Source organism: Triticum dicoccoides, chromosome 5A (assembly GCF_002162155.2).
Source record: "Triticum dicoccoides isolate Atlit2015 ecotype Zavitan chromosome 5A, WEW_v2.0, whole genome shotgun sequence".
In the NCBI taxonomy this organism is placed as follows: Eukaryota; Viridiplantae; Streptophyta; class Magnoliopsida; order Poales; family Poaceae; genus Triticum; species Triticum dicoccoides.
In genome coordinates this window covers 64,501,301-64,521,279 of record NC_041388.1, presented here as the reverse complement: position 1 = coordinate 64,521,279, position 19,979 = coordinate 64,501,301, and the positions used below count along the sequence as shown (strand labels likewise).

Below are 19,979 nucleotides of genomic sequence, written 5' to 3'. Positions count from 1 at the left end.
GCCCTAGAGGCAATAATAAAGTTATTATTTATTTCCTTATATCATGATAAATGTTTATTATTCATGCTAGAATTGTATTAACCGGAAACATAATACATGTGTGAATACATAGATAAACAAAGTGCCACTAGTATGCCTCTACTTGACTAGCTCGTTAATCAAAGATGGTTATGTTTCCTGACCATGAACAATGAGTTGTTATTTGATTAACGGGATCACATCATTAAGTGAATGATCTGATTGACATGACCCATTCCATTAGCTTAGCACCTGATCGTTTAGTATGTTGCTATTGCTTTCTTCATGACTTATACATGTTCCTATAACTATGAGATTATGCAACTCCCGTTTGCCGAAGGAACACTTTAGGTGCTACCAAACGTCACAACGTAACTGGGTGATTATAAAGGAGTACTACAGGTGTCTCCAAAGGTACATGTTGGGTTGGCGTATTTCGAGATTAGGATTTGTCACTCCGATTGTCGGAGAGGTATCTCTGGGCCCTCTCGGTAATGCACATCACTTAAAGCCTTGCAAGAATTGCAACTAATGAGTTAGTTGCGGGATGATGTATTACAGATCGAGTAAAGAGACTTGCCGGTAACGAGATTGAACTAGGTATTGGAATACCGACGATCGAATCTCGGGCAAGTAACATACCGATGACAAAGGGAACAACGTATGTTGTTATGCGGTCTGACCGATAAAGATCTTCATAGAATATGTAGGAGCCAATATGGGCATCCAGGTCCCGCTATTTGGTTATTGACCGGAGACGTGTCTCGGTCATGTCTACATTGTTCTCGAACCCGTAGGGTCCGCACGCTTAAGGTTACGATGACAGTTATATTATGAGTTTATGCATTTTGATGTACCGAAGTTTGTTCGGAGTCCCGGATGTGATCACGGACATGACGAGGAGTCTCGAAATGGCCGAGACATAAAGATTGATATATTGGAAGCCTATGTATGGATACCGGAAGTGTTCCGGGTGAAATCGGGATTTTACCGGAGTACCGGGAGGTTACCGGAACCCCCCTGGAGCTATATGGGCCATCATGGGCCATAGTGGAAAAGAGAAGAGGCAGCCCTACATGGGCCGCGCGCCCCTCCCCTCCCTTGGTCCGAATAGGACAAGGAGAGGGGGCCGGCCCCTTCTCTCTCTTTTCCCCCTCCGCGAATCCTATTCCAACTAGGATTGGGGGGGAATCCTACTCCCAGAGGGAGTAGGACTCTCCTGGCGCGCCCTCCTTGGACGGCCAGCCTCCCCCCTTTTAGTCCTTTATATACAGAGGTAGGGGCACCCCAAAGATACACAAGTTGATCCACGTGATCTTTTCCTTAGCCGTGTGCGGTGCCCCCTTCCACCATAGTCCTCGATAATATTGTAGCGGAGTTTAGGCGAAGCCCTGCTGCAGTAGTACATCAAGATCGTCACCACGCCATCGTGCTGACGGAACTCTTCCCCGACACTTTGCTGGATCGGAGTCCGGGGATCGTCATCGAGCTGAACATGTGCTAAAACTCGGAGGTGCCGTAGTTTCGGTGCTTGATCGGTCGGGCCGTGAAGACGTACGACTACATCAACCAAACGCTTCCGTTGTCGATCTACTAGGTATGTAGATCACACTCTCCCCTCTCGTTGCTATGCATCACATGATCTTGCGTGTGCGTAGGAATTTTTTTGAAATTACTACGTTCCCCAACATGTATTCCATGGCACTTTGAGATATTTCAGAGAAAGGCTCGAGTTAGCAAAGAAGCATATTGAAGATAATCAGAACACACCTTATTGTAGCCGTGTCATGGAATACATGGCAAAGAAGATAGAGAAAGCAAAGAAGCACACTGTCAGACTCATAGGGTATCAAGAAAGGAGGTATGAGGTTCAGGTTCCTACCGATGGTTTTGGTTCTAGACATGAGGTGAAGACACACGAGGTAAAAATTGGAACGGAGTTCTATCCAACGTGTGAGTGTACATGCAACAAACCAAAGTTGTTGCACCGACCTTGCTCTCATGTGTTGGCTGCCTGTGGCCAGATTGAGTTGGATGCTATCTCCTTCGTGCCCCCATACTATTTAAAAGAGGAAGTGCTGAACACATGGACAGGTGAGATGACATGGTTTAGAGTCGTCGGCTATTTCAACAAGGTAAACGACGGTGAGAGAGTATACATTCCGCATCTAGACCTTCCAACAAGTAGGGGCAGATGAAAGGCCCGTCGCATCCGGAACGATATGGACCAATCTGAAGCTCGTGGAGCAACCAGACAATGTTTATTATGCGCGGCTTATGGGCATAGGATGAAATATTGTCCCGGCCTGAACAAAGATGGTGCTTCCACATCGACGAGTGCTTCCACATCGACGACTGCAACAACAGGAGCAAGAGGCGGACATGGTCGTGGCAGTCGAGGCCGAAGGGGCAGACGAGGAAGAAAGAACTCACACGCTATATAATGTGTCGTAGTGGGTTTTAATTTGTAATATGTCAGGACTATGTTTTAATATGTAATATGTCAGGGTAAAACATATGTGATGTGTCCTACTGTGTTTCAATATGTAATATGTCAGGACTATGTTTTAATTTGTAATATGTCAGGACTATGTTTTAATTTGTAATATGTCAGGACTATGTTTAATTTGTAATATGCCGTACTATGTTTTAATTTGTAATATGTTTGTACTATATTTTATTTGCACCTAAAATTTGTTAATTGAATTGCAGATATGTCTTCATATCTGTTGCTTAACGGTAACATCGATAGAAAGCACCGGGGCGCCCTTGTGGAAGCGGGGAACAACTTAGACGTGTTGGTCACTTGTACCCCAAAGACTAACTGGATGATACATGATTCATGGGTTGATAGGTATGTGTGCATATAATAGAATCCATATAATGACTTACTATGTTTGTCATACTTTTCATAGCCCCTAAAAATCTCTTTATTTTGTAGGTTAAATTGGGCTGGACTTCTACCCTTGGCATGACTGGTTGAGGGTACATTGGATGAGTGGGTTGATGGTCCAGACTTAGATGAGGCAGGTGAACCATTGCAGTTACACAAGAGGCAAGTGAAACGTTTCTCTTACGACAAGTCACTCCTTACCTACTTAGTAGATAGATAGAGACCAGAGACACAGACGTTTCACTTTCCCTGGGGAGAGATGGCGCCTACTTTACAGGATGTGTCTTACTTGTTGGGATTACCTCTGGCCGGTGCTGCCATACGTCCCTTAGAGGTAGAATCTGGTTAGCAAGCAGCGATGCAGACCCATTTCTTCACTGCGGTACCGACTGCTAGGGCCATAGACAATGATCCTCACGGGCCTCTTTTTATATGGTTGAGCCAGTTACGGGTAACCTTCAAGGCCACTTCAACAAATTTTGTTGTTTTTAGTTCCCGATGTTCATACAATCATTACGTTTCTATGTAGATTGTCTCGTTAGGATATCCCGATGTTCAGTTGTCAGAGGTACAGATTGACCGGTCCCTAGAGGCATATATTCTTTGACTGTTTGGCAAGACGATGTTTACGGAGAACGACATGACCACTGTCGATGCACGACTCATCGGTATTGCACGAGAGATAGCTGACGCAGTTGCCCTGGGGATATTCTGCAGAGGAGTTTTGGTTCTGCTGTGTTAGCGGCTACGTACAGAGGCCTGTGCAAAGATTGCTTGTTGAAGTCTAGAAAATCTAGTCTTGTTGGATGTCCATTATTGTTGCAGCTCTGGTCATACGAGAGATTCCCTATTGGACGACCCTATGTCTACGTTGATAAACCTTTTGGTTTGGAGGACTTAGCTGGGGCTTATGTGCCTGCTATCGGCGACTTGCCTACTATGGGATCTGTTTGGGCATGGCGAGAGGTACTTTTATATTAAATAACAATTAATTCCACTATTTCTTGCCATTCAATAGTATTACTAATGCTTAATTGTTGTCATGCACAGAGACAGTTTGCGCATAGCCAGGTTAGGGGATGCTACCCGTCCTTCATAGTGCAGTTTGATAGTTTGCACGAGGATCAAGTTATCTGGGAGCCATACTTGCCTGAGGCTATATCATCGAGGTGCCCAGTTGGGATTTTTGGATTGTGCACTAGAGATAGGCACTATTGGATGACCAAGGCTAAGTTGGTGTTCGACGTGACGGTTGAGGAGATGGCTCTTCATAGGTGATGAGACAGTTCGGTCTGTATCAAGAGCCTGAGATTCCATATATTCCACTGTTGCCAGAACACGTGCACAAGTAAGTACTAATACTATTTTAGTTTTCAGCTCTGCATTCATAATATACCTAATCATGAATCGCGCATGTCAATCTCAGGGACAGTCGCCTAGTAGGAAAAAAGTCCATGGCTTATTGGCTTAAGAGCATTACCCCTTACGTTGACGAATGGACTACCGCGCCGACAAATATCTGGGGTGAGGTTCGGCCCTTTAACTGGGAAATGTTCGGGTTGTATCTGCAGCGTTACCGGCATACCACGAGGATCTACTTGGTTCCATTAGCTGCTCCTGATCAAATCGAAGCCCCTCTCACCAGCGATATGTACCCAACTTCCTCTGTTGTGGGAACCAGACACCACGCGGTACGTGCCTTGGTTCTCATATGTTAAGTCTTTTGTTAACTTGGACATATTCGCTTGGTAATCTATTCCTGGTGTCTATCATACAACGAGGATATAATTGGTTAACTCTTCGTGTACAGGGTGACTTGACAGTACAGGCGCGAGAGGAGGTTTCTGCCTTAATGCAGCACTTTCAGAGGGGAGAAACCATCCCATCGCGAGAGGGCGTCTCATGGTTGAGGCGTCTTGATGACAAGCCGTGCGGGATTTACGCAGCTGTTACGTGTAGACGGTCTTCGGATGTTGCACTTCCTCCTCCAGCACATCATCTGCCACGTCCCTATGTACAACATTCAGAACCACGACCCTCTATGCACCATTCAGAACCACGATCCTCTGTGCACCGTGCAGAACCTCATCCTTCACAGCCAGGGAGTTCTTCCTCACATCAGCCACCTCCTTCACAGCCAGGGAGCTCTTCCTGGCATTAGCCACCTCCTTCATAGCTAGGGAGCGCTTACTGGCATCAGCAGATGGAACTAGGCAACACTACTCACTACATTCTTTTCAATAGTGTAGTAATCGTTCCTGCATTGTCAGTTGTCACTTATGCTTACTGTGGTGCTTCGTTCATGCATTTGTATCGATTTTACATGTTTTACTTTACCATAGGCGGCAACCAGTCGCAACCGTTCATGCATTCAGTGCTCACCGATGCTTAGTGGTGGTGCTTCGTACTTTGAGGGCGATGGTGAGGATGATGACCAAGCTACAAACATTTATGGCTTCTCGCAGACAGTGTTTCACACTCCACCACCACCATCGACGCAGGAGACACAGACTGTGACAGACGAGGTTAACTATGGTCGTGGTTATCGCGAGCCTCATCCACCGCGTCAGTGCTTATCGCCTTCCAGTCCTCGCCCGAGGAAGACCCAGACTCGTCGTCGTCCCCCGTAGTGATATGCTTATCTATCTACGTATGACTCATTATCTATGTTAGTTTCAGACTATTCGCAGCTGTGAGTCAATATTTATGTATGAGACATGCTTCATGTATGTGTTACTATCACACTTGCTTCTATCTGACCAGGAGACATATATTGTTTTATGTATGCGAGAGACATATTAATATTAATTCGCATTCTTATCCCAGTTACATTTCCAAAGAGACTACAACCGAAATTCAAATGAAATTCAAATAGAATATAATGCCCTACAATAATACAGTACAAACTAATAATGTAAGTACATCTGAATGAAACAGTACAACTAGAATACATCTTACATACTACATGAAGTCATCGTCGTCATCCTCCATTGATGCAGCCCTCTTGCCCTTCGATGATGCGGTCCTCTTGCCCTCCGTCGATGCAGAACTCTTGCTCTTGGTCGATGCAGAACTCTTGCCCTTCGACGATGCAGAACCTGGAAGCGGCAGCATGAAGATATCATCTTCGTCCGCTCTCCTCGGTCCATCAAAAATGTATTTCTTACTGCATTCCTTCTGAAAGTTTCACTCTTCGGCTCCACCACCTTCTTCCACCTTTCATGCAACCTCAGAAGTTCTTTACGTACCTCCTCATAGGTCCTTTCAGGCCACCCAGACCTATGTAATTCGTGAGCCAACTCATTTATTATGGTGTCACTACGGGTGAGTTCGTCCCATGGAACTATCCTATTGTCCATCCTGGAATCGGTAGCTAGACTCAGAAGAGTCCTACTCATCTTAGGGTGAAAACTACGATCGAATGGATAATGGGACATCTCGACTACACTACACTGGAATGCTTATCCACCTCCGCCTGAAGGGTGTTTTATAGATAGAGAGGAGAAAATGGCGGGAAAGAATGACTGTGGTATGGCGGGAAAGGGTTGGCCGGAAACGGGTGGCGGGAACATATGGTGGGAAGGGGTTGGCGGGAAATGGGTGGCGGCAACATATGGCAGGAAGGGTTTGGCGGGAAACGGGTGGCGGGAAAATACATGTGAGCCTAATGTATGAGCCATGCAACTTCGGCCTACACGAGACCAAAAAGGACTTTTCGGCCTAAACTTGACCAAAAAGTCTATTTCGGCCTACACTTGACCAAAAAGTTTCGTTTCGGCCAGGTGACGTCTACTACACAACCTTCTTCTTGTAGACGTTGTTGGGCCTCCAAGTGCAGAGGTTTGTAGGACAGTAGCAAATTTCCCTCAAGTGGATGACCTAAGGTTTATCAATCCGTAGGAGGCGTAGCATGAAGATGGTCTCTCTCAAGCAACCCTGCAACCAAATAACAAAGAGTCTCTTGTGTCCCCAACACACCCAATACAATGGTAAATTGTATAGGTGCACTAGTTCGGCGAAGAGATGGTGATACAAGTGGTATATGGATGGTAGATAAAGGTTTTTGCAATCTGAAAATATAAAAACAGCAAGGTAACTAATGATAAAAGTGAGCACAAACGGTATTGCAATGCGTTGAAACAAGGCCTAGGGTTCATTCTTTCACTAGTGTAAGTTCCCTCAACAATAATAACATAATTGGATCACATAACTATCCCTCAACATGCAACAAAGAGTCACTCCAAAGTCACTAATAGCGGAGAACAAACGAAGAGATTATTGTAGGGTACGAAACCACCTCAAAGTTATTCTTTCCAATCAATCTGTTGGGATATTCCTATAAGTGTCACAAACAACCCTAGAGTTCGTACTAGAATAACACCTTAAGACACAAATCAACCAAAACCCTAATGTCACCTAGATACTCCAATGTCACCTCAAGTATCCGTGGGTATGATTATACGATATGCATCACACAATCTCGGATTCATCTATTCAACCAACACATAGGACCTCAAAGAGTGCCCCAAAGTTTCTACCGGAGAATCACGGCGAAAACGTGTTCCAACCCCTATGCATAGGTTCATGGGCGGAACCCGCAAGTTGATCACCAAAACATACATCAAGTGAATCACTTGATATCCCATTGTCACCACAGATACGCATGGCAAGACATACATCAAGTGTTCTCAAATCCTTAAAGACTCAATCCGATAAGATAACTTCAAAGGGAAACCTCAATTCATTACAAGAGACTAGAGGGGGAGAAACATCATAAGAACCAACTATAATAGCAAACTCACGATACATCAAGATCGTATCACCTCAAGAACACGAGAGAGAGAGAGAGAGAGAGAGAGAGATCAAACACATAGCTACTGGTACATACCCTCAGCCCCGAGGGAGAACTACTCCATCCTCATCATGGAGAGCACCGGGATGATGAAGATGGCCACCGGAGAGGGATTCCCCCCTCCGGCAGGGTGCCGGAACGGGTCTAGATTGGTTTTCAGTGGCTACGGAGGCTTCTGGCGGCGGAACTCCCGATCTATTGTGTTTTCTGGAGGTTTCAATATTTATAGGATTTTTTGGCGTAGGTCTCACATCAGGGGGGGGTCTCCGAGTTGTCCACGAGGCAAGGGCCCACGCCCAGGGGGTGGGCGCGCCCCACCCTCGTGGGCAACCCGGGACTCTCCTGGCCCAACTCTTCTACTCCGGGGTCATCTTTTGGTCCATAAAAAATCGTCAAAAATTGGCACGTCAATTGGACTCCGTTTGGTATTCCTTTTCTGTAAAACTCAAAAACAAGGAAAAAATAGAAACTGGCACTGGGCTCTAGGTTAATAGGTTAGTCCCAAAAATCATATAAAACATCCAAGCTTGATAATATAATAGCATGGAACAATCAAAAATTATAGATACGTTGGAGACGTATCACCAGGTCCCCACCATTTCGGCCGAGGGAAGGCCGAAAAGTCTACTTCGGCCTAGAGGTGGCCGAAAACTCCCATTTCGGCCAGCGCATGGCCGACGGGGTGCTACTTTTGATTTTTATCCAAATCATGCTATAGTTTCCGAAAATGCTATAAAATATGTCATAATTTTGAAAAAAAATCAGGAGTGACTTGTCGTAGGAGAAACGTTTCACTTGCCCCTTGTGTAACTGCAATGGTTCACCTGCCTCATCTAAGTCTGGACCATCAACCCACTCATCCAATGTACCCTCAACCAGTCGTGACAAGGGTAGAAGTCCAACCCAATTTAACCTACAAAATAAAGAGATTTTTAGCGGCTATGAAAAGTATGACAAACATAGTAAGCCATTATATGGATTCTATTATATGCACACATACCTATCAACCCATGAATCGTGTATCATCCAGTTAGTCTTTGGGGTACGAGTGACCAACACGTCTAAGTTGTTCCCCGCTTCCATAAGGGTGCCCCGATGCTTTCTATCGATGTTACCGTTAAGCAACAGATACGAAGACATATCTTCAATTCAAACAACAAATCTCAGGTGCAAATAAAACATAGTACAAACATATTACAAATTAAAACATAGTACGACATATTACAAATTAAACATAGTCCTCACATATTACAAACTAAAACATAGTCCTGACATATTACATATTGAAATACAGTACGACACATTACATATTAAAACATAGTCCTAACATATTACATATTAAAACATAGTCCTGGCATATTACAAATTAAAACCCACTACGACACATTATATAGCTTGTGAGTTATTTCTTCCTCGTCCACCCCTTCGGCCTCGACTGCCATGACAATGTCCGCCTCTTGCTCCTCTTGTCGCAGTCGTCGATGTGGAAGCACTCGTCGATGTGGAAGCGCCATCTTTGTTCAGGTCGGGACAATATTTCATCCTATGCCCATAAGCCGCGCATAACAAACATTGTCTGGTTGCTCCACTAGCTTCAGATTGTTCCATATCGTTTTGGATGTGATGGGCCTTTCGTCTGCCCCTACTTGTTCGCCGAAGGTCTGGATGTGGAATGTATACTCTCTCACCGTCGCTTACCTTGTTGAAATTGCCGATGAATCTAAACCCTGTCATCTCACTTGTCCATGTGTTCAACACTGCCTTTTTTAAATAGTATGGGTACACGAAGGAGACAGCATCCAACTCAATCTGGCCACAGGCAGCCAACATATGAGAGCAAGGTAGGTGCAACAACTTTGGTTTGTTGCATGTACACTCACACGTTGGATAAAATTCCGTTCCAATTTTTACCTCGTGTGTCTTCATCTCATGTCCAGAACCAAAACCATCGGTAGGAAGCTGAACCTCATACCTCCTTTCTTGATTCCCTATGAGTCTGATAGTGTGCTTCTTTGCTTTCTCTATCTTCTTTGCCATGTATTCCATGACACGGCTACAATAAGGTATGTTCTGATTATCTTCAATATGCTTCTTTGCTAACTTGTGCCTTTCTCTGAAATATCTCAAAGTGCCATGGAATACAGCCTTCACAATGTGGCAATGCTCTATTCCCTCTCAGCACAAAGTTATTCACCTCTGCAAGATTGGTTTTCATGTGGCCATACCTAGCTCCATGTGTGTCATGCAGCAAAGACCAATTCACTGGAGGCTCTTTCTCTATCCACTCAGAAAAATTCTTTATTGCCCTTCTCTTCTTTCTCTTATTATTAGGAGGGTCAATTGCTGGCAAGTCACAAAGACCTAGTGGCTCCTCTAGCTCCGCGATGAGTGCTGCTAATTTAACCTGGTCTTCTTCCATTTTCTTTTTCGCACAGACCCGCTTCTGAGTGAACTCATCTAGTTTTGATCAAATAAATCCATATTTGCGTTGCTGGCTCTTCTTGCATAATTTTTTGAACAAGTTCATCAACCACTTGTTCTTGAACTGTGAGAAAAAATTAGCCCCAAGATGGCGCATGCACCACCGGCTCTGCAAGTCCCTCCAAGGTGTTGGTTCGTCAACTGCTGGATTATGTAGTGTCTTCACGGCCTTCAATATACCAGCATGTCTATCATGAATGACACACACATTTGGTCGGTCCTTCACGATGGCAATTTTCACTTGCCGGAAGAACCATATCCAGCGGGGAAAGTTCTCACCCTCCACAAATGCCATGGCAAGTGGGATGATTTGATTGATCCCGTCCACACCAATAGCAGCCAGGATTTGCCCTCTATACTGACCGGTCAGGAATGTATCATCCACAAACATAACAGGAGGACAATGCCGGAAAGCTTCGATGCACATAGAGAAAGAGAAGAACACTCGTTTCAACACCTTGAAATCTGGTATACTCAACAACCTCATGTGTTGTACGTTCACATAAGTGCCGGGATTCCTCTCCTTCAGTATGCCAAGGAGACGGACAACATTATCATATAAGTCGCAGAACGTCCCAAAGCTTTCCTCCATAGCCTTCTGCTTAGCCCTCCAAGCCTTCCCATATGGAATGACATAATTCCATCTGACCTTCACTACTGTCTGGATGTGTTTTGCTTCCATATCTTTCTTCTCTACTATCTCAGTATACATGAGTTGCGCAATGAGACTTGAAGTTAGGTTCGGATGCTTCACCAGCAGGTTCTTCCTCACACAATTATGTGGGACAAAAATCGTGACAACCCAGTGGATGTCATACTTCGGCACGTGCCTGTGCACCTTCCCAGGACAACCTGTTTCAACACATTTCATGGTATAGTTTGTTGGACTTGATATGTGTGTCCGAAAAACCCTCTGCGTAGACATAGCCCACTTTATCACCGCATATTTCAATTTTTTCTTTGTATCAAACATAGCCCCTATCTGTACTTGGTTCAGATTATACTGCCATGGAGTCTCATGGACATCGTTGACCGTAAGGCAGGTGGATATGTCCTGCTCCCATGCAGAAGGAATCGGCAACTCAACTTCATCCTCAGAATTTTCAGAATCCAGCTCCTCCACCAATCCATCCTCGTCCTCTTCCTCCATCACCCTCTGCATTTCATCCCCTTCCTCATCCCCGCCAGCAAAACCAGAACCAGCTAATATTATCGACTGGCTACTCTGCCCAGTATTAGGACCACAAACATTGTGTGGCACGTAGTCCGACACTTTCTCGGGTTGGCTAGCATCCACATCTTGTGGTTGTGACCCAGATAAAACAATCTCATTAGCCACTTCACTGCCTTGGCCGGGTTCATACCCCCTGTGGAGTTGTGCGACATTCTCCTCCTTCGGCAAAGGTTGCACAAGTGCATATGGGTGGATTCTTCGGTCTCGGCACCGTCTTAACAGGGACAACCAATGCTGGCTCCTATCTATCGGCATCAACTCCCACTTGACATTTTTGCACCACTGGACAATGACACCGCCGCCCCCTCGACGACCAGAGGTTCAACTTCGGTCACCCCCCTAGCCGCACCTCCTCCTCACCACCTCCTCCTCCACAGCTGCTGCTCCTCCTCACCACCACCTACTGCCCAACCCCACGTCCTCCTCCCCACCATGGCTACTCCCCAAACGCATCAAAAACTATCCCATAGCAAGAAATAACACTGTAGGCCCTCGGGGATTGCTATGATCTATCGATTCTATGGCTTGGATGTGAAAATGGGTGGCAAATGGAGGAGATCGGAGTGGCGTGGCGACCTACAAAGAAGAACTGAGAGAGAGAACGAGAGAAAGAAGAACATAGGCGACATGAAGAAGATGGGCGCGACGCTGGCTTATCCAGCCTTTTCGGCCGATGGATGGCTGAAAACTACTTCGGCCTATGGGTGGCTGAAAACGGCCCAATTCGGTCAGCTGGTGGCTGAAGCTACTATTTCCGGCTGGGCCACCGCCGACGCCATGTCTTCGGCCCAGAAAAGCCCGTCTTCGGTCAATCGCAGGCCGAAGACCCCTTTTCGGCCAAAGTTTAGCCAAAAACACCCTTTTCGGCCCAAGCAAGGCCGACAGGGACATACTTTTGAATTTTTTCCATTCTATCTATAGTTTTCGAATTTGCTTCAAAAAACGTGATAGTTTGGAAAAAAATCCGTGCCGACGGCCATGTCACCGTCGCCGTGGGGTGCGGCGAGGTGGGGGTTGGCGTGGGACGATATTTCGAGGTGCGGCAGCCGGAGATGGGTGCCCTTGCAGAGGCTGACGACCATGGTGCCGGCGACGCCCACCACCGCTCCGAGGAGCTTCATCCCACTTGGCCAGGCGGCGAGGGAGAGCTGCTCGACCCGGAGAGCGGCAGCGATGATGAAGGTGGCGACAGGGATGAGGTTGAGGAAGTTGATGGCGTAGGCGGCGCCGCTGGTGCGTAGGCCACAATAGTATAGCCCAGGAGCCAGCAGTACTCTACATACAATCATATACTTGTGTGAGAGGAATAGCATCTCTACTATTAACGGAGGATCGAACGTCATGATGGTTCGACCTCGTTCCCCTCCCTCCCCTTCGCACGATCGCATGCAGTAAAAAAACTACCCCTCGCGACCTGGTTCCACCTCCCCTCCCAGCCTTCCTTCGCGCAATTAGAAAAAAACAGGACCCACTCCCGTCCCACGTCCCGTCTCCCCCGCCTCTCCCGATCCGTCCATTCTTTCGATCTCGTGAGAAAAATCACCGCCGCAGCCTCTTCCCCGACACTCGTCCGCCACGTTGAACTGCCCATCTCCATCGCCGTTCGGTGCTCATCTCGGTCGCCACGGTGAAGCCCGTGCAAGCCGCCCTTGTACGGCCTCCTCGCCTCCACCACCGCAACAACCGTCACTTCCATGGACTACGTCGCCGATGTCTTAGGAGGTTGACCCCTGCGGGGAAGCTGGCGGGAGCTCGCGGCCAACTAGATCCAGTGCAGCACCGCCGATGTCTGGGTGGAAGAAGAGCGCGAGCTTCCGGGGTCAGCATACCACCGGGGAGGAGGGCATATAGATGAGAGGGAGGCTCTCCAAGGAGGAAGCCGACCAGCTTGTCACCAGGGGAAGCCGACCAGCATATATAGGCATGGTTGTCGTTGACAGAGATTGTGAGTTTTTTATTGTTGATAGGTTTTCGCCCCATAGCCTCTACTTCTTCTGCTAATAGGTAGCCATTATCTCGATCTATTGGTGGTTCATGATGGATGTGTTGGAAATATGCTCTAGAGGCAATAATAAAAGGATTATTATTATATTTTCTTGTTCATGATAGTTGTCTTTTATTCATGCTATAATTGTGTTATCCGGAAATCGTAATACATGTGTGAATACATAGACACCAACATGTCCCTAGTAAGCCTCTAGTTGACTAGCTCGTTGATCAACAGATAGTCATGGTTTCCTGACTATGGACATTTGATGTCATTGATAACGAGATCACATCATTAGGAGAATGATGTGATGGACAAGACCCAATCCTAAACATAGCACAAGATCGTATAGTTCGTTTGCTAGAGTTTTTCCAATGTCAAGTATATTTTCCTTAGACCATGAGTTCGTGTAACTCCCGGATACCGTAGGAGTGCTTTGGGTGTACCAAACGTCACAACGTAACTGGGTGACTATAAAGGTATACTACGGGTATCTCCGAAAGTGTCTGTTGGGTTCACACGGATCAAGACTGGGATTTGTCACTCCGTATGACGGAGAGGTATCTCTGGACCCACTCGGTAATGCATCATCATAATGAGCTCAAAGTGACCAAGTGTCTGGTCACGGGATCATGCATTACGGTACAAGTAAAGTGACTTGCCGGTAACGAGATTGAACGAGGTATCAGGATACCGACGATCGAATCTCGGGCAAGTAACGTACCGATTGACAAAGGGAATTGTATACGGGGTTGCTTGACTCCTCGACATCGTGGTTCATCCGATGAGATCATCGAGGAGCATGTGGGAGCCAACATGGGTATCCAGATCCTGCTGTTGGTTATTGACCGGAGAACCATCTCGGTCATGTCTACATGTCTCCCGAACCCGTAGGGTCTACACACTTAAGGTTCGGTGACGCTAGGGTTGTAGAGATATGAATATGCAGTAACCCGAAAGTTGTTCGGAGTCCCGGATGAGATCCCGGATGTCACGAGGAGTTCCGGAATGGTCCGGAGGTGAAGAATTATATATAGGAAGTGCAGTTTCGGCCATCGGGAGAGTTTCGGGGGTCACCGGTATTGTACCGGGGCCACCGGAAGGGTCCCGAGGGTCCACCGGGTGGGGCCACCCATCCCGGAGGGCCCCATGGGCTGAAGTGGGGAGGGGAACCAGCCCATAGTGGGCTGGTGTGCCCCCTTTGTCCCACCCCATGCGCCTAGGGTTGGGAACCCTAGGGTGGGGGGCGCCCCACCTGGCTTGGGGGGCACTCCACCGCTTGGCCGGCGCCCCCCTAGGGGAGCCTATATAAAAGGGGGGGAGGGAGGGGCAGCTGCACCCTTGACTCTTGGCGCCTCCCTCTCCCCTTCTACACCTCTCCCTCTCGCAGAAGAACGGCGAAGCCCTGCTGCGGTGACTGCTGCATCCACCACCACGCCGTCGTGCTGCTGAATCTTCATCAACCTCTCCTTCCCCCTTGCTGGATCAAGAAGGAGGAGACGTCACGCTGACCGTACGTGTGTTGAACGCGGAGGTGCCGTCCATTCGGTGCTAGGATCTCCGGTGATTTGGATCACGTCGAGTACGACTCCCTCATCCCCGTTCTCTTGAACGCTTCTGCTCGCGATCTACAAAGGTATGTAGATGCATCTGATCACTCGTTGCTAGATGAACTCATAGATGGGTCTTGGTGAAAACGTAGGAATTTTTTTGTTTTCTGCAACGTTCCCCAACAGTGGCATCATGAGCTAGGTCTATTGGTAGTTCTTTTTGCACGAGTAGAACACAATTTGTTGTGGGCGTAGATGTTGTCAACTTTCTTGCCGCTACTAGTCTCATTTTGCTTCAGCGGTATTGTGGGATGAAGCGGCCCGGACCAACCTTACACGTACGCTTACGTGAGACCGGTTCCACCGACTGACATGCACTAGTTGCATAAGGTGGCTGGCGGGTGTCTGTCTCTCCCACTTTAGTTGGAGCGGATTCAATGAAAAGGGTCCTTATGAAGGGTAAATAGAAGTTGACAATTCATGTTGTGGCTTTCACGTAGGTAAGAAAATGTTCTTGCTAGAACCCTATTGCAGCCACGTAAAACTTGCAACAACAATTAGAGGACGTCTAACTTGTTTTTGCAGCAAGTGTTTTGTGATGTGATATGGCCAAAGTTGTGATGAATGATGAATGACATATATGTGATGTATGAGATGTTCATGCTATTGTAATAGGAATCACGACTTGCATGTCGATGAGTATGACAACCGGCAGGAGCCACAGGAGTTGTCTTTATTTTTTGTATGACCTGCGTGTCATTGAGAAACCCCATGTAAATTACTTTACTTTATTGCTAAGCGTGTTAGCCATAGTAGTAGAAGTAATAGTTGGCGAGCAACTTCATGGAGACACGATGATGGAGATCATGGTGTCATGCCGGTGACAAGATGATCATGGAGCCCCAAGATGGAGATCAAAGGAGCTATGTGATATTGGCCATATCATGTCACTATTATTATTTGATTGCATGTGATGTTTATCATGTTTTTGCATCTTGTTTACTTAGAACGACGGTAGTAAATAAGATGATCCCTCATAATAATTTCAAGAAAGTGTTCCCCCTAACTGTGCACCGTTGCGACAGTTCGTTGTTTCGAAGCACCACGTGATGATCGGGTGTGATAGATTCCAACGTTCACATACAACGGGTGTAAGACAGATTTACACATGCAAACACTTAGGTTGACTTGACGAGCCTAGCATGTACAGACATGGCCTCGGAACACAGAAGACCGAAAGGTCGAGAATTAGTCGTATAGCAGATACAATCAACATGAAGATGTTCACCGATGTTGACTAGTCCGTCTCACGTGATGATCGGACACGGCCTAGTTAACTCGGATCATGTTATACTTAGATGACTGGAGGGATGTCTATCTGAGTGGGAGTTCATTAAATAGATGAACTTAATTATTATGAACTTAGTCTAAAATATTTACAATATGTCTTGTAGATCAAATGGCCAACGTTGTCCTCAACTTCAACGCATTCCTAAAGAAAACCAAGCTGAAAGACGATGGCAGCAATTATACGGACTGGGTCCGGAACCTGAGGATCATCCTCATAGCTGCAAAGAAAGATTATGTCCTAGAAGCACCGCTAGGTGACACACCTGTTCTCCCTGCGGAACAAGACGTTATGAACGCTTGGCAGACACGTGCTGATGATTACTCCCTCGTTCAGTGCGGCATGCTTTACAGCTTAGAACCGGGGCTCCAAAAGCGTTTTGAGAGACACGGAGCATATGAGATGTTCGAAGAGCTGAAAATGGTTTTTCAAGCTCATGCCCGGGTCGAGAGATATGAAGTCTCCGACAAGTTCTTCAGCTGTAAGATGGAGGAAAATAGTTCTGTCAGTGAGCACATACTCACTATGTCAGGGTTACATAACCGCTTGACTCAGCTGGGAGTTAATCTCCCGGATGACACGGTCATTGACAAAATCCTTCAGTCGCTTCCACCGAGCTACAAGAGCTTTGTGATGAACTTCAATATCGAGGGGATGGAAAAGACCATTCCTGAAGTATTTGCAATGCTGAAATCAGCAGAGGTAGAAGTCAAAAAGGAACATCAAGTGTTGATGGTGAATAAAACCACTAAGTTCAAGAAAGGCAAGGGTAAGAAGAACTTCAAGAAGGACGGCAAGGGAGTTGCCACGCCCGGTAAGCAAGCTGCCGGGAAGAAGCCAAAGAATGGACCCAAGCCCGAGACTGAGTGTTTTTATTGCAAGGAAAGTGGTCACTGGAAGCGGAACTGCCCCAAATACTTAGCGGACAAGAAGGCCGGCAAAACGAAAGGTATATGTGATATACATGTAATTGATGTGTACCTTACCAGTACTCGTAGTAGCTCCTGGGTATTTGATACCAGTGCAGTTACTCACATTTGTAACTCAAAGCAGGAGCTGCGGAATAAGCGGAGACTGGCGAAGGACGAGGTGACGATACGCGTCGGGAATGGTTCCAAGGTCGATGTGATCGCCGTCGGCACGCTACCTCTACATTTACCTACGGGATTAGCTTTAAACCTCAATAATTGTTATTTAGTGCCAAGTTTGAGCATGAACATTGTATCAGGATCTCGTTTAATACGAGATGGCTACTCATTTAAATCTGAGAATAATGGTTGTTCTATTTATATGAGAGATATGTTTTATGGTCATGCTCCGATGGTGAATGGTTTATTCTTAATGAATCTCGAGCGTAATGCTACACATATTCATAGTGTGAGTACCAAAAGATATAAGGTTGATAATGATAGTCCCACATACTTGTGGCACTGCCGCCTTGGTCACATAGGTGTCGAACGCATGAAGAAGCTCCATGCAGATGGACTTTTAGAGTCTCTTGATTACGAATCATTTGACACGTGCGAACCATGCCTCATGGGTAAAATGACCATGATTCCGTTCTCAGGAACAATGGAGCGAGCAACCAACTTATTGGAAATCATACATACTGATGTGTGCGGTCCAATGAGTGTTGAGGCTCGCGGTGGTTATCGTTATGTTCTCACCCTCACTGATGACTTGAGTAGATATGGGTATGTCTACTTAATGAAACACAAGTCTGAGACCTTTGAAAGGTTCAAGGAATTTCAGAGTGAGGTTGAGAATCAACGTGACAGGAAAATCAAGTTCTTGCGATCAGATCGTGGAGGAGAATACTTGAGTCACGAATTTGGCACACACTTAAGAAAAAGTGGAATAGTTTCACAACTCACGCCGCCTGGAACACCTCAGCGTAATGGTGTGTCCGAACGTCGTAATCGCACTCTATTAGATATGGTGCGATCTATGATGTCTCTTACCGATTTACCACTATCTTTTTGGGGCTATGCTTTAGAGACTGCCGCATTCACTTTAAATAGGGCTCCGTCGAAATCCGTTGAGACGACACCATATGAATTATGGTTTGGGAAGAAACCTAAGCTGTCGTTTCTAAAAGTTTGGGGATGCGATGCTTATGTCAAGAAACTTCAACCTGAAAATCTCGAACCCAAGTCGGAAAAATGCGTCTTCATAGGATACCCTAAAGAAACTATTGGGTATACCTTCTACCTCAGATCCGAAGGCAAGATCTTTGTTGCCAAGAATGGATCCTTTCTAGAGAAAGAGTTTCTCTCGAAAGAAGTAAGTGGGAGGAAAGTAGAACTTGATGAAGTATTACCTCTTGAACCGGAAAGTGGCGCGGCTCAAGAAAATGTTCCTGAGGTGCCTGCACCGACTAGAGAGGAAGTTAATGATGATGATCATGAAACTTCAGATCAAGTTGCTACTGAACTTCGTAGGTCCACAAGGACACGTTCCGCACCAGAGTGGTACGGCAACCCTGTCTTGGAAATCATGTTGTTAGACAATTGTGAACCTTCGAACTATGAAGAAGCGATGGCGGGCCCGGATTCCGAAAAATGGCTGGAAGCCATGAAATCCGAGATAGGATCCATGTATGAAAACGGAGTATGGACTTTGACTGACTAGCCTGTTGAGCGGCGAGCCATAGAAAATAAATGGATCTTTAAGAAGAAGACAGACGCGGATGGTAATGTGACCATCTATAAAGCTCGGCTTGTCGCTAAGGGTTATCGACAAGTTCAAGGGGTTGACTACGATGAGACTTTCTCACCTGTAGCGAAGCTGAAGTCCGTCCGAATCATGTTAGCAATTGCCGCATTCTATGATTATGAGATATGGCAAATGGACGTCAAAATGGCATTCCTTAATGGTTTCCTTAAGGAAGAATTGTATATGATGCAGCCGGAAGGTTTTGTCGATCCTAAGAATGCTGACAAGGTGTGCAAGCTCCAACGCTCGATTTATGGGCTGGTGCAAGCATCTCGGAGTTGGAACATTCGCTTTGATGAGATGATCAAAGCGTTTGGGTTTATGTAGACTTATGGAGAAGCCTGCGTTTACAAGAAAGTGAGTGGGAGCTCTGTAGCATTTCTCATAATATATGTAGATGACATACTTTTGATGGGAAATGATATAGAGCTTTTGGACAGCATTAAGGCCTACTTGAATAAGAGTTTTTCAATGAAGGACCTTGGAGAAGCTGCATATATATTAGGCATCAAGATCTATAGAGATAGATCAAGACGCCTCATAGGTCTTTCACAAAGCACATACCTTGATAAGATATTGAAGAAGTTCAATATGGATCAGTCTAAGAAGGGGTTCTTGCCTGTGTTGCTAGGTGTGAAATTGAGCTCAGCTAAATGTCCGACCACGGCAGAAGATATAAAAGAGATGAGTGTCATCCCCTATGCCTCAGCCATAGGTTCTATTATGTATGCCATGCTGTGTACCAGACCTGATGTAAACCTTGTCATAAGTTTGGTAGGTAGGTACCAAAGTAATCCCGGCAAGGAACACTGGACAGCGGTCAATAATATCCTGAAGTACCTGAAAAGGACTAAGGAAATGTTTCTCGTTTATGGAGGTGACGAAGAGCTCGTCGTAAAGG

At 46.2% G+C, this 19,979-nt stretch overlaps 1 pseudogene; it reads right to left on the bottom strand.

The window, feature by feature from the left end:
- The window catches only part of LOC119299204, a 44,800-nt pseudogene that overhangs the window by 12,610 nt on the left and 12,211 nt on the right, over positions 1-19,979 (bottom strand).